Genomic DNA, 15373 nt, shown 5'->3' with positions numbered 1-15373 from the left:
TTAATATATTTTGCAAGACTATATATACATCTTTTACTACTGAATGACATTAGTGTATTAAATTTTTGCACAGTAGGCCATGAGCACGGCCCAGGTATTTGGATCTTATGCAACTATAACGTGGACAACATAATATGAAATGGTATTCTGACTCGATAACATTTTGATTGCATAATTTACATAATCTATTATTCCTTTCTACATTAACATATCTTCCTAGCTCTATCTCTAAATTATGTGAACATAATCGTAAACTAGTCAGTTGTTTCCTTAGGTTGTCATTTGATATGACATCTAAATACTTTTCAAAACAAAATGCAGTTTTATATTTACAATAACTATCTAATTTTAAAATGGCATATTAACACTCCAATCTTGGACAAATTGGTCCTTTATTCTTGTTTTTAACAAATTATAATAATTTACACTGGTATCAAAGAAAAATCTGATATTCGAATATCCGAGGTGATCAATGATAGAATTAATTCTGCTAGCCCAACAAACAGTATTAACATTATTACATAAATCATTATACATGTGATAAATAGGTAATTCGTTATTTTTCATAATTTTTAACCAGAACTTAACAGCTCTTTCCTTACAAATAACTGATAAAGGCACTCGTCCAAGTTCGCCATATACAGCATAGGTAGGGGTTTGCCTTTTAACACCCAGTATATATTTACAAAAACGAATGTGTAATTTATCTACCTCTTTGTAATTATAAACACCCCATACTTCGCATCCATATGTTAAAATAGGAACAATCATAGAATCAAATAAAGATAACTTTGTTCTAATATCAAGACTAACATTATCAAAGACATTTAAGAGATTATTATATGCTCTAAGGGCTTGATCATGTAGTGCTTTAACAGCATTTGCCATGCTACCAGTGTAGGTGAATTTAATTCCAAGATATACAAAATTATCAACAATTTCAATTCTTTCATTATCTATATAAAAGTCAGGATAAACATTTTGTTTCCTTTTTTCAAACACACATATCTTCGTTTTACTAACATTGATTTTTAAGCCCCATTTTACAGAGTAATGATGTATAGCATCTATTTGTGACTGCAGACTTTTTTGATCAATAGTGAACAATACTATGTCATCAGCAAATAAGATCATGTACATAGACAATAGCTCAAAATCTTTTTCAGTTAATGCATTAAAATTCATATTTTCAGCAATATCATTTATAAAGAGTATAAAGAGCAAGGGAGATAAGGGTTCACCCTGTTTCAAACCGATAGTTACATTGAAGAAGTCAGAAATATTCATATTACTTGACATTTTTACACAAGCTTGAACATTACAATATATACATTTTAACATGTTAATCATTTTACAGCTTATACCTGACTGTATCAATTTAGTCCATAAAGCATCTCTGTTAACTGTATCAAAGGCCCTTTGGTAATCAATGAAAATGCACCATAATTTTGACTTTCTAAATAAAACCTTTTGTATAATAGCATGTAATAGGAAAATAGCATCTGTTGTAGAACGCCCATCACGGAAACCATATTGAGAGTCATTAAATACATTTTCTTGTTCACACAAGTTATTGATACGGTTTCTTAATACTAATGAAAATATTTTTCCAATAACGTTTATTAATGTGATACCTCAACAATTCGAAGGTATATCCTTATCACCCTTCTTATATATTGGGACAATAACTCCCTTAGACCATGCCTCAGGGTATACACAGTTATCATAAATGTAATTAAAAATGGTACATAAATAGGAAGATATAACATTATTTGCATCAATAAAGAAATCAGAAACATTATTATCATAGTCACAACTTTTATATCTCTTAAGAGAACATATTGTTTTTTAAACTTCTTCTACAGAAATGGCTCTATCAAGATATTCCACATTTACAGCTTCATCACGTTCTGAATGAAATAGATCATTCATGAACTGATTTTGAGTATCATTTGATATATTTTGAAAATGAGTTTTAAACTCATCAAGGCTAACATTAGAACTGAAACCATTAGCAGATCTAAATTTATTGATGTATTTCCAAAACTTGCGAGGAGACGTTTTGCTAATATTAGCCATCTTGACTTTTTCTCTGTTAAAGAACTTGTTTTTAGCCAATCTTTTTACTTTAATGAATTGTTTTCTACAATTAAGCACGGATAATTTATTTTCCTCCGATCTTATACGAGCAAAACGTCTCTTCGAATCATGGAACATCTTTTTAGCATATTTACACTCATCATTAAACCATAGCGACTTTCGCTTCTTTTGTTTAGGACGATTATTATATGTTTTACCACAATCTGACTAAAGTACTTGATCTTCTAAACGAAGATCTGAGAACGACCCATTCACATTAGTCTTCTGTATATTTTGGATTTCCAAGATTGCTATTTTTATTTTCGCAAATCTATTTTTGTTTGAACCAATCAGCAACTTGTTCGAATGTTAAAGAGTAAGAAAAATTTGCAGTTAATCCAGGGCTCGAACCCGGGACCTCTCGCTTACAGAGCAAGTGCGCTACCGACTGAGCTAAACGCTATCTACATATTTTTCTACATAAAAATTGTTATTATACCAAGCATTTTATAAGCTTGCAGAATGTTTTACAGTTAACTTTTGATTGCTAGCGGCAAAAGGTTGTTCAGAACAGGCCATCATATAGATCTTCTCAGATCCTATTGCTGTAGCGTTTATAGGAGATTATTAGTCAATTGTTTTACCATAACATGAAAATGAAATATCATAGACAGTATCAGAAAAGCATTGCATACACTGATCAATATCGTATACACCTTGTAACAGGTTATCATTTATTTCGTTAAAACTGTTACATTTGCTATGCAACAGATTTAAAAACTCTTCATTTTCTGACGTGTTCCATACAATTTTATCAAATTCTACATAATCGTTCCGGCGTTCGGTATATCTTTTATACAACCACAAAGAGAAAATGTTAAAGGACAATGGTCAGAATATTCATTAACATCAAAAACAAACAAATTAGAGATATTCTTATAACTATCAAGGTTTGAAATTACGTAGTCCACTAAGCTAGATACTGGTTTATTTCTATATACTGAATTGTAAGTACATTTACCATCGTCTTTTCTACCATTCAAAATACAAAGATTATTTTCCTTGCAAAGAGTCAATAATTTCGACCCATAATTATTAAACCCATTATCCCGATTTTCTCGCACAGGTAAATCAGCCCCAGATATACCTGTCTCAGGTAAATCGACATAACGGCACAAATTAAGGTCAGTAATGTAATCCGGATAAATTCCTGTTCGGCTATTCAGGTCACCTAATAAATAGATATCTCCTTTATTACAATATTTACGTATTTCAGTATTCAAACATTCAAAGAAATCAAAATCATACAGAACAGAATTAATATTTCGGTATACAGCGGAGTCTTCCGGCGGAATATAACAAATGCAGAAATAAGTATCATTGTTAGACTTCAAGCAGAGTTTATCAATTTTAAACCAGATAAAACCTCTATGATCAATGTTTAATAATTGTACATAGTTTTTGTAATAGCTTTTATAATATACAATTACTCCTCCGCTGTAGCGTTTAGCCTTAGCATTAGATTTCGGACGTGGACAATTTAAGCAATCATAACCGTCAATATTAACGGTTTTACTAGAAGCATTCCAAGTTTCATTAAACAACAGAAAATCAAAATCACAAACAAAATTTAAGAAATCAGAGTCTTGTAATTTTGAACAAAGACCTTGCACATTCCATAAAAGGAACGATAAATGTCCCTGATCATTTTCCTAGCTCTCACTATAACCGGAGGATGCCACTGTATCGACAGTATACATTTTATTGTCTATGTACAGCTTATCGTAAGATAAGTATGCTGACTTGTCGCTTTTCTTAGCGCTGATCATTACCGGAAGTAAAGTTTTTCTACGTTCCTGAATGGACTTCGGGAACTGATCACTAACGCTGATCATCGGCTTCGTCGGTGCTACATCCTGCATGACATCTGTATCCGACGGCCTGTCGTCGGAAGTACCCGATGCTTTAGCACCAGTAGCATGAAGTCCCTTAGCACTGTGAGAGGCTTTCCTCGCCTCGTTATAACTTTTCCACAATTCTTGTATCTTTTGTTTAATTAAAAGCTTGTCAGGATAGTGGTTAAACATAGCGACAATCGGTCTTGTTTTGCGATTATCGTATTTTGCACTAAGTCTATGCGCTCTTTCAATTTTATAACGTCATGCGCATTGGGAATATTAAAGGAGTGATTTAAGTAGTTGAGGACAAGCTTAGCACAATCTTCAGTCTTTCTTGCTGCTGGTGTCTTTTCCTCTGGAAAGCCATGAAATAGGAGGTTACATCTCATCGATCGGGCTCTCAGGTCATCAATGTCGTCTGGCACCGATTTCAAAGACTCAAACTCAGAAGTTAATTTTGCTACTCTATTTCGTTCCGATTGAAGAGCCTTTTCAAGTTCAACGTTTTTTTATTTTAGTTCCTCACATGTTTGTGAGTCAAACGTTCTGCTCACTTCAACTTCTGTAACTCGGGCATCAACCACGCGGACTGTACTCTGAAGGGAGGTAACTCGAGTGTCCATATTACTGAGTTTTGAAGACAGGTTAGACAACTGTTGCTCAATGGAATCTAGTTTGTTTAGACGGCTGTCTAAAGACGACAGTTGATCTAGCACTAATTTTTGAAAACTGTCACTATATGTATCGCAAACTGACGGACCATTTGACTGAAACTGCGGGGACGCGTTTAAAAACTGTGAATTAGGCGGAGGGTTTTGCTGGGGTGTATAGAAAGCTCCTGGCTGAGTCTGATAATTGCTCATATTTGTCATACTAGACATATTCATTGGTTGAAATTGTAATGACATTATTCCACTTGGCGATAAACGAGAATCCGGACGTTTTTCGGGTAGTGAATGTAAATTTAAATTGTCAGGTGAAACAAGAGCATTCTTTCTCTTTTTGGTTTGGGCACTTTGGGAACTTTTAACGTTTTCCTTTTGAGAATTGTCTTTGTCTTTGTCCTTCTTCTTAGAAGGCATTTGTCAAGGAAGTGTGGTATACAAAAAATTGCCGATTGTCGAAACTGAGTGTCTGAATACATACATAATTATAGTGACGGAGTTCAAACTCATCAAGGGGTCTATTATTCTTATGTTATTTGTAAAAATGTAATCGCCATCATATGAAATGCTGTTTATTACTTGCAATAAAAAGGAACTTTCTGGGAAATCTTTGAATTTTCAAAAATTGTTTTTCGATCACACCTTTACTGTCATCGTATTCATTAATGTCTGAAAGTAAAGTAAAAATGGCGGCGATTTCCAAAATTTGTTTCCTATTGTTTTCAAAACGTTAAGAGGTTTGTTTTATTTGATAATGGTGTGACTTATTTTGTAATGCTAAATAGAAATTATTTAAGCAATGTTTAAATAAATCTGAAACATTTATAAAGAAATATCGAAAAATTGTATCAAAAGTGATTTTTGGAGTACAAAAATGATGTTTTGTGATAAAAGGGTCGGCTCAAAAACGTTTGTCTTTATCGCTTTTGGTATAAATTGAAACTAAGAAATCTTATGCTGGTTTACTGATGTTTGTTTACAGGCATGGTAGAAACAAGCCTCTTCTTCAATTTATTAAATGTTGAATTACAACGAGTTATCATTAAATTTTGAAATACAACGAACATTCATCAAATGATGGTATAAAAAGTCTACTCATTGTTTTTATATTTCCAATAATGGTATCATTTACACTCTTGTTTCGAATAAAAGAAAAGATTTCTTTTTACATCTGAATTAGACCCTCGGCTTTTAGTATATGATTTACAGACATATGAATAACTCACCGAAATGTATGTTAGTTCTTTTTGTTTGGCCCTTCAAAAAACTGACGCTAGCACTTGTGCTAGAGAGAGTGCAAGTATTGACATACATGTAATCACATGTACAACTGTACAACCGTACCATCACAAGTATAACTGCACTTGTGTAGGACATGGTAAGTTTTATGAGTATACATAATGTTATTGTACATATACGTTTTTATTAATGCTCACACATGCAAGGTCTAAATGCCATCCCATCTGTTAAATATCTTAATAGAGTCTATCATATTTATGATGTGAGGAAAGATATTTAAATTATGTTGAAATAATGCTGATACAGATTTTTGGTAGCTTTGTGGATCAAATACAGTTTACTCTATACACTAATCAGAAAATGCAACTTTTGAAAATAAACAAGCTTTTAATTACTCTTTACATTTTCACTAAACTGCATATGGGAAAGGCCAGTTTGTATTGAAAAAAAATGTTTAAAGACCAAACAATTTTGTCAGACCTTCAATTATTTTTTTGTACAATTACAAGGTTGAATATCCAACAGGAAAAGCCACGTTCCTAAAATGCAGCGTCCCCAAAGCGCAATCCATGGCACACAGATGTGCACAAGACAGACTACCACGCGTAGCAAAACACACGCACAGACAAAGACAAAACAAACACACGAAGACAAATTGAACTACTATAATGTAATTACCAAACGAATAACATCTAAATATGTTGCAACATACCTGTGTTGTTAAGTCTGCAAGTAAACTTTCCCATATGCAATTTAATGAAAAATAAATTCTACAACGTTTCATGGAATAAGGCAGCCTTTCACCAATGTCATACATTCATGTTTGTAGTACGAAACAGTTATCTTATCTCGAACGTTCTTTACACCCTTTATTTGTATTGCATATTGAAATAATTTGTACACTTTTTTTTGTAGACTGTCGTTATGTTTGATTTTTATTTCGTTTGCTCCACTTTTAGACAAAGGTAACGGGGAAAATCTACTAGCTAATGAATCATTCAGTGCTTAATACACTCAATGCGTATATGTTTGAAGCGACTTTTTCATACCTTTTGAGAAACATAAAATTACCTCATAATCTTTTAAAACCGTACCTTGTTATAGGCATTAAAGCATGTATATGTACGAGCATTGTATAGGATGGACTTAGTCTCTATATGTTTTATGTCTAAATGAATATCGACATAATTGATGTCAAATTGTGTATTCCAAGAAGCCAAATATTTCATATACCCCTCCTTTCATAACGGAAGCTGTAACCCAGGGAGCTGGAAGGAAGCTATCTAACGTGTGATTTACTTTTAAATAATATTCATTTTTTCTGAAATAATACTACATTACTTTCAAACTTTGAAAATGGTAGCCATCTAAAATGAGGGGTCTTGCTGTTGAACTTTTAAAGTTATTATGGTCCTGTTAAGATGTGTTGAACGCTTCGTGCTTGTGCTTGTATCACTGTTACCATTATTTTTCTTATTCCCAGTTGAACAAATATTTGACAAATGCTTTCCACTAGAGTTGGCATGATGTATATCAAAGTGCGGACAGACAGCATCTTATCTTATACATCCAGGTAGGTACCATAACATTCACTTAAAAGATAAAGAACATAAATGGGTTACCTTAAATTTATTTCCTAGGCTCAAGAAACCATTTTCAAGGTCCTTCCTATTTCAAATGTACATAAACTTGTAAAATTGCAGTTGCCTGAACTTCAAAATTAAGGACAGAAATATATTTGTACTTTAAATATGTTTTACCTATAGTGTACGGTTTATTGTTCTCTTTGTGACGCGATATTACCATTTTATATTGAGGACATTAAATGCTTCAGTTGATGTATACTCCATAATATACTGTATCAAATTATTTACCTGACATGTGTATTAAGCGTTGAATACTTATAATTATGATGCTTTCAAATTACTAATCATGTTTTACTATTAGAATGTCACTGTCGAGGTCCAGGTGTTTAAATCATTGTAATTGTGTTTCTCTCGATAAATTTTACACATTTAACATATTGAATATGCATATTTTTCTTGGTGTTTAATTTAACAAGAGTTCTACAATTGTGATGCTGTTATAAGAGAAAATGCAATGACAAAAGTATCATTACAACACGTAGAATCACAGCAAAGTATATGCAATACAGATATGATATGTTCTGTTCTGTATGATATGATATGATATGATATGATATGATAAAGAATTGAATTTGGTTGAAATTATTTGACTGACTTATCTACCGTTATCCAAGAAATAGAACTTCCAAACATGAAGTTGTTTTTTACATTAGTGATACACATTATCACACTTGCATTCGATGAATCTGAACAGCTTGAGGGGCTATTGACCTCAAGGGAAATTAGGAAGATTACTTTTCTTGAAAACCCCTTTTATAAGAACAATTTTACAACTGGTGTCCCTTCAGAGTCTTTTTCACATTTAAACAGTTATGTAACAATTTGACAATTTTGAATCCGAAGTCCATTGATGTCATAAAATATGTTATAGACTGTTTATAAAAATCAAAACTTAGAAAGAGATTGGCGACTCAACGTGATGAAATGTCTTACTTTTAAACTGTAAGTTGACATTCGTCCCCATATTCAGTGTTTGTTTCGATAATGAGACAAAAGTCCACCGCATATAAAAGTGTGAAAAAGCACTCAGTCAAATGTGGAACTAAATCTTCCGAAAATTTCTATAAAACTTCTGGCAAGAGAGACGAAATTCTGTTATGTGAAATACGAAGTCAGGGTTAACCAACAAGAGAACCGCATGACCACACCCACGTCCACTATTATTACACTAGAGCGAGTACCAGGCATGCATCTACATGTATTTATTGGTCAGGTTAAAAGACAGGAAAGATACCTTAAACACCTAGCTGCATGTATTCCCGATATCGAGGGACGTTCTAAAAAGTAATAATATACCATCGCTATAACGTTGTTACAAATGGTCAGAACAGTGTGCAAGATACATCTTTATAAATGTATGCTTTAAAACGATATCATGTACCGATATACATGTGTATAGCTGTATGCTGTATAACTTATACAGGTGCAAGCGTGATACAGTCGGATCCCCTGCCCCTTTTGCCAAATCACATTGTTTCATTTATGAATGTGAGACACCTAACAGGGAACTTGCACAGCTTACAGCGATACTGAATCGGTGCGGACACGGTCAATCTTACCGAGATAGCAACGCGTCTTTAAATCGAAGAGACTATATCTTGAAGTAAAATAACATATTCAAAACACGGTATTAGAACCAAATACCGTCTTTAAAGGTGGATAATCAGATTATGGCCATGTAGCGGATTTGTTCGAAACTTTAGCATCTGATCATTTACACTCATTTATGTTCACTTAACACTTAATACAAATTAGATTTTCACTGGAGGTATTTTTAAAATTTCATTTTCCTATCCTGGTTGCCCAACCAAGATAGAGTTATTTTATCATAAGTATAAATTTGATAAACATACTTTGCCTAAGGAAATGTATCAATATTAGACATATTATAATATATTTGTAAAATATTTGCATTAAAAATTCTGTATTTAGATGGAATTCATTAGAAACGCAAGTTTGAAAAATTATTATTACCTCCCTTTGCCTATCTTGGTTGCGCAACAAAGATAGATTGGAAATAAATGAATTCAGAAGCTACACACAGCTTTTAAACTTGCATTTTGGTTCAGATTGTTCAATAGTTGATATGTCTATCAAATGCAAATGTAAAACTAGACATTGTATCGAAATAAAAAGAAATACCCAGCTTTTTATATACTTTCACATTAAAGGGGAGTAATTACAAAATTTTATAAAAATAATAAAATATACATTTCAAATAGGAATCTAACTCTATGTTATCGGTCTTTTTGTTCCTTAAATAATTCTCTACCAGCATATACAAAAAGTAAAAAATGTCATTAAATGTTGTTTAAATGTGATTGACCACCTTTAAAAACATGAACAATTACTTTATATAGTTTATGTAAAACATAAATTTAACAATTTTATGTGTATTAATAGTATTGGAATAGTACAGACTGTATACATGTTTAGATAAACACAGTGTACTACCACTAAAAACTGGTTGTTTTTAACAATATTATTTAATTATGAATGTAGTTCTATATGCAAATATAATTTATATATTTAGTAAAGTTAAATACATTTGATGAGGATTTTATACATTTGAAGTAGATATCTAAAAATAAAATATTTTAAAGGGTCACTGATGCATCTTAAGTTGTGAGCGCCGACAGTGAGCAAGGACAAATCAATCGGATGAAGAACTGTCACGGCCAAATAGAATGATTAAAAGCCAGATATGCACGAGCAAAGGCAGAATCAAAATTACATATACTCATAGATAAATCAAAAACTAATTTTTCTCTTTAACATGGGTGTTGGGGGATGGGGGGGGGGGGGGGGGGGGGGGGGGGGGGGGGGGGGGGGGGGGGGGGGGGGGGGGGGGGGAGGGGGAGTGTTAGGGTTTTACACATTGAATCGACTCGAGCTAACCGTGTAGTTTCTTCCCATAGATATAATTGCCTATCACAACAGCGGTCGTTGAGTGCCGTGTAGCGGTTGTACAAAGTATCCACGTATTTGGATTCAGACTTGTTATATGTTTAGTCCCTTGGGATCATGTTGTCAATTCAAATTCAAATATCAAAGTTACTATATTAGAATTCCGCTTAAGCGAATATTGGCTGGCGTGAGGGTGTTGAATACATATATTTCATTGTCTCTCATAAACAGTCAATTGAACCAAGTTTTATTTTCTAACTCCAATTCTTTGTAGTCATATTATGTATCGTTGTTAGCATTCTTAGTTCTTCTTTAATGTTCCTTCCTGGACAGTATGGCTATTTCAGACTGCTGTGCACAAGAGCTATTGAATATATGGTTCCTTAAATGATGCCAATCAAGCAAACTACAAAGGTTCAGCACACTCTGGATTCTTTACCGAAGGTAGGTCAGCAGTATGCCATTCTATTTTTTAGTCGGCTGTAGCGGCGGAGGCATAAATAATTAAGGAGGTAGGTTACCTTTATATTTGTAAGTGCGCATGTCCAACCGGAAGCTAGCGTGACGATTTACGACGACGTTTACGACAAACTAAATGTGTTTGTATATTCATTCTTCTGAAAACAAATCATAGACCTGTCTTCGATCTGACGCTTTATGGTTTAATAATGCAGAAATAATGAATAAATTACCGCAGAAACGCTTCAAAACAATGTTGCCTTAAAATGACGTCATTGACGTCATGACGTTACGTGTCAGTTACCGCGCAAAATTAATAGCTTTTATCTTGAAAGTACGTAATTCTGTGCATTTTCTTTATTCAAACTATTTTCAAATAACCATTATTTGCTGAAATATTTTTTATGAGTCTTTTGCTCTGAATAATAATCAATATTTTGCTTCTTTTATGTAGTTATATTGAATTGTTATGCGGAATGTAAGAAAATGGATGATGGTAACCAATGTTATTTGGAATATAGTTGGGTGAGAGGTTACTTGTTACGGCCATTTTTAAATAAAAAATCTAGCAGTTTGATTTGTAATACCTATTTTACAGGTTCAGTTGATAATTTGTTACTTATATACTAAAACTAAGATCTAAAATTGTTCAAATTTAAGTAGAAAATTGTGGTTTATTGAATTGAATTGATGTTACCATGGAAACGAAGCCCGTGACCTATGTATCTAAATGTAAAATTCAAAAGCGTTGACACTAGTCTATTTAAGAAACACAGCTTCGGCTTTTTATTTTCATTTCACCATTATCCATGAGAATAATAGTAGCATGCTGAACGATTTTTGCATGAAAAATGCCAGACGAGGGGTACTGCTGTAAGTATTCTAAGCTTAGAAATTTGTTTGAATAAATGCAGATAACACGAAAATATAACTTACGTTAGACATAATATGTTTTAAAGCTACATCACCTAGAAAGATAATCTTTTTCAATATTATTTTATAAGAAATTACGACAAAAAGCAAGATATAAGCCATTTTAAACATCTCTGTTGCCATGGTTACTTTAAACTTTAAGAAAAATATGGTACCATGTATAGTGCTTGGTATTTTGCTAATAATATTACCCAAATATTCCATGTTGGTCATTAACAGAGTGGCACTGAAGCCGTCGAAAACCCCTATTTTTATACATAGTTGTTTAAAACTGAGAGAAAATGCGTTACCATGGAAACACGGGCCCCGCGACATATACATTTTAAGCTTATATTAGAAAGCTAACGTGCATACTAGTAAAATTATAGATTATGCTGACTTCTACGGATATCAATGAAACTAAAATACTCTGAAAAGTGTTAAATATCCGTATTTTCCTTCTTCTTTCAATATGAAATACCTTTGGAGGGTCATGTTCTTCAAACCTGGATAAAAATTGAACTTGAAGGGACAGAGACAAACAAAACTGGGATTTTAGCAGTTAAAACTTCATACTACACGAAATACAAAAAGATGCTGCGGTTCAACTAATTTGAATTTACCCTTGTAACAAGGTAACCTACCTCCTTAAGTTTACATAGCCGTGCAAGAAAATACATTGTAAAAAAAACAAAAACAAAAAACAAACAATTATTCATTCTGCTTCAGTTGGTTTCTGTGATTAAATAGCTATGAATTGTCTTTTTGGGGGGACTTGTTTTAATTAATTTGTTTATTGAACTGGTACATGTTTCCTGTGTGCTAAGCTATGGTATGAGAAATCCTTTGAATAAAGTTTTTGTCGTACGCAAATCTTCCAGTTTTTCCTACAGTAACTCTTCCAAATAAATTATATTATGCTGAACAAAACGACTAACCCGCTATTTGTATTTTACTTATACGTTAGAAATACAGAGAGTATTTTTTGTTATCAAGCGTATTACGTTTTGAAAAAGTTATAAAATATCACTAAAATGTGTAGAATTTACAAAGAATTTACTGGGAATAGGTAATCAGGTAAGAAAATGATAACAAGCCGAAATAACGGTATTGTCCTGCCCCATGGAGAAAGAACATTTGATATTTGTGTGATATCTAACCATTTTCTGGCGAAAAAGAGAAAATCTACTCCTTTGTATTCTTGTTAATATTATGTAAATGGTGTTTCTAAAAAAAAAAAAAAGACAGCTTTACTTGTATTTTTGCCACTTTTTCAAAAGCGGGTGAGCTGATTTGTTCAGTACAATTTGTTTCATTTCTGTACTATTTTATTCTGGGTTTGGTTGATATTTCCATAATCATATTAAACTATTGTATGTTAATGTGTATGTATATTACCTAATGAACATTTATATAATGTGCTTTTCTGTGCGTTGGAAGTAATTTTAACTTTTGCACAAGAAAATTGGAAAATGGGCGGTAATTTACGGTAAATCTAGGTTATTAGTGCACTAAACGTTCATAATTGTTTACAACTCTTTTCTAGTCAGAAAGCAGCTATAGTTGTCTGCAACTTATGATAATGTGCATTGTATTCAGTCAACTACATCATTCCTATCCCTAATTGCATATGATCTAACTATTATTCCCTGGAAAAACGAGTAAAAATTCAGTCCTGTACTAGAATAAGTACAACCTTTGTAAAGATATAATTTACTTGTGTTGTACAGTTTCAGTGTAAAGTCGTTTGCTTTTGGCCATATCATTAAACATATTTGAAATATCTATATATCCCATGAAACAGATTGAGCAACTTAGCTAAGCCAGTATGAAAAAAAAACGAGTCTGTACATACAAGAACTCCGCCTAATGAGGCTCATTACGCCCGTTTTCAGTCAGAATGGTTTGAAGGTGTTTGAGGAGTAACAGTAAAATATTACAAAATATAAGAAACTGCAAGTAAAACAATGGGAGAAACAAGGAATAGCTGTTATGTGTAAAGGTAAATAGAAGTAGGTGTACTGTAGATGAGGATTTTATTACGGCACTGAACTGAAAATTTTAAAATTATTGAGGTGGTGACTGGGTATGTTGGGTGTGACACATGTAGAATGTGGATGAAAAATATTAAGATACAGTGCAATGAAAATGAATTGTAGCTAAAACATTGGGATTGTGCGTAATCCCCATGACCACCTGCGACCTATTCACGCAAAATCAATGGAAATCTTTCTCAAGTGGTACTTGGTCGTTGTGAAGAGATTGAAAGCTGTTACCATCACTTTTTCTGACTTAGAACTTGGAAATGAAAACAAAAATGTCCAAGAAATTAAATCTAAATCAGGTCCCTGGGACCACTGACCGCAAAATCTATTACGAAGCGCGACAGTACGATGGTGACACTACGATGGTGAAGCACGACAGTGCGATGCCGAAGCGCGACAGTACGATGATGCCACTACGATGGCGAAGAGCGACACTACGATGGTGAAGCGCGACAGTATGATGGCGAAGCGCGAAAGTACGACGGACTGTCACCATCGTACGGTCGCGTTTCACCATCGTACTGTCGCGTTTCGCCATCGCACTGTCGTGTTGTCACCATCGTACTGTCGCGCTTTGCCATCGTACCGTTGTACCTTAGCGCTTCGAGTTCACAGGGAGCAGGTGCTGGCCCTAACGGAACACCGTACGATACTGTATGTCCGGTATATTTTCCGTACTTAAAAGCATGTACAGCTTTGCTTTACATTTTCATATATCTCGTTAGATTTTATGAAACCTTCGCTTTTATTTCAACGGCATTTGTAATAATAAATTACAATTTCAAATAAGATTTCGTACAGTTAAATTTTTTCTATATCGAGAAAAAACGGAAACTGAAATTTTCCATTCCATGTAAATATTGTCAGCGATAAAATGCCTAGTTTTGTCATTTGAATAGGCCTATCATAATACAATAAACACAATACAATAAAACAAAAAGACAAAGTTAGGCTGTCTTGGGTGGTACAGTTACAGGTGACATAAAATGAAGACAAAAATGATTTAGTTCCTGGCATTTCCTCAAACAGGGCTCGAAATGGAGTTTTGACGCCATGTTGTCACCCTGCTTTTGATCATTCTTTTTTCATTGTCCAACAACACGAATAACTCCACGTATTTTCGCCTGTACAATGTAAGAGAACGTTTTATATGGGAAAGGCAAGTAAAGCATTATAAATACAACACAATAAATTATATTGTAGTTCTGACTTGAGACATGTTGTATTAATATCAAACACTGCTCGTACTTGAATGTTTAATTCTATATAGCCAGGTGTACAGTACTGGTGTTAGTTATATCGGTTATTGTTTGCTTTACTGAGTTTCATTGTGATTTAAGTAAAGTCAAATTCATTCTCTTCTTGAGGCGGCCTCCCTACTTTCAATTTTTTTCAAACTTTATGTGCACCCCTTCGTACTGATTTTTTTTATCATGCCGGGTATATTTTTACATTTCTATCTAACAATTCTCTTTACGTTAAATGGACTTCATGTAAGTTACCTTGTAATACCGTAAATTAAA

At 33.3% G+C, this 15373-nt stretch overlaps 1 protein-coding gene across 1 annotated transcript in view; it reads left to right on the top strand.

Annotated features, from left to right (window-relative positions):
- The window catches only part of LOC123554834 (methanethiol oxidase-like), a 136292-nt gene that overhangs the window by 38224 nt on the left and 82695 nt on the right, over positions 1-15373 (top strand). The gene's annotated exons all lie outside the window — the stretch shown is intronic.

The sequence above is a fragment of the Mercenaria mercenaria genome, chromosome 7, assembly GCF_021730395.1.
Source record: "Mercenaria mercenaria strain notata chromosome 7, MADL_Memer_1, whole genome shotgun sequence".
Lineage (NCBI taxonomy): Eukaryota > Metazoa > Mollusca > Bivalvia > Venerida > Veneridae > Mercenaria > Mercenaria mercenaria.
Note: the sequence above shows the minus strand (reverse complement) of the source record. Positions and strands in the feature narration are given on the sequence as shown.